This window comes from Aplysia californica, unplaced genomic scaffold (assembly GCF_000002075.1).
Source record: "Aplysia californica isolate F4 #8 unplaced genomic scaffold, AplCal3.0 scaffold00962, whole genome shotgun sequence".
NCBI lineage: Eukaryota > Metazoa > Mollusca > Gastropoda > Aplysiida > Aplysiidae > Aplysia > Aplysia californica.
The window spans coordinates 19,963-21,318 of NW_004798232.1; positions in this window are offsets into that span (position 1 = coordinate 19,963).

The window sequence follows — 1,356 nt, forward strand, 5'->3', positions numbered from 1 at the left end:
GCACGCACGTACGTACGTACGTATGTATGTATGTATGTATGTATGTATGTATGTATGTATCTATGTATGTATGTATGTGTGTGCATGTGTGTGCATGTCTTTGTGCGTGTGATGTACACATGTCTAAACTGCATAACACTCACCACCTAGAGAGATATTCCAATTATCCGTGACTCATCATCCCAAGTTCCTGATAATTATGTTTACTCAGAACCTGAAAGGATAAAATAAAACGTTTTAAAAACTTCAACAAACTTCAGAATTGAGCAATACAATAATAATCTGTCTGTCTGTCTGTCTGTCTGTCTGTCTGTCTGTCTGCCTGTCTGTCTGTCTGAAACTTTCCCCTATACCTCTCTCTCTGCTCTCTCTCTCTCTCTCTCTCTCTCTCTCTCTCTCTCTCTCTCTCTCTCTCTCTCTCTCTCTCTCTCTCACTGTCTCTATCTTTCCATCCATCCATCCATCCATCCATCCGTCTGTCCGCCCGTCACGCCGTCCGTTAATCCATCCATCCATCCATCTATCTAAATATCTATCTATCTATCTATTTATCTTTCTATCTGTATCTCTCTCTCTCTCTCTTTAAGTCCCTCCCCCCTTCCCATCTTTACAAATCAAACCCACCCAACCCCCACACACACCATCGTGTCTCCCGTACCAATAATCTCCAAGCAACCCACACAAAAATCGTCCCAAAAAAACACTATGGCTAAGGCCTCGATCATCCCAGCCCTCACTGTATGCATACCATCAGCAGCGAGCAGCCTAGGCAGCACAAGGCAGAGCCGATAAAACACCTTTTTTTTCTTTTCTTGATTATTTTATGTTATTTATTCTCATCAAGATTGAACTATATTTCTGTTGAACATTGGGAATAACATTCTCTTCAAGGTGCAAAATCAACCATTGACGATATACTGTGCAAATTACTTTCGATATTATTTTAAGAAAACCGAAAATCGTTGCTATCTCAAAACTACAGCGAATAAATAAAAGGCGTTTCGTCAGGGTAGGGCGCAAGCAGCCAGCAACCCTTACGGCCTGTTCCGCTAGTCGAGATGTTGCTTGAGAAAACAACTGGGGGGTTAGTCAGCCGGATAGGGTCAATAAGTTCTATGGGTCCGAATTCTCCGTCCGACGCTTCCCGCTCAAACCTGGCATTCACGAGACTCCCTGAAACCCCGACTGTCTTGCCCTGGGGTCTTTGTGAGTCATATGTGAAGGGATGTCACTCAGATTATACTGTGGTTTCTCGCGAAGTTGTGCAGTGCAAAAAGTTCAGAGAAAAGTGCACATTGATAGAGAGAGATAGAGAGTGGGTGAGAGGGAAAGAGAGAGAGTGAGAGAGATAGAGGG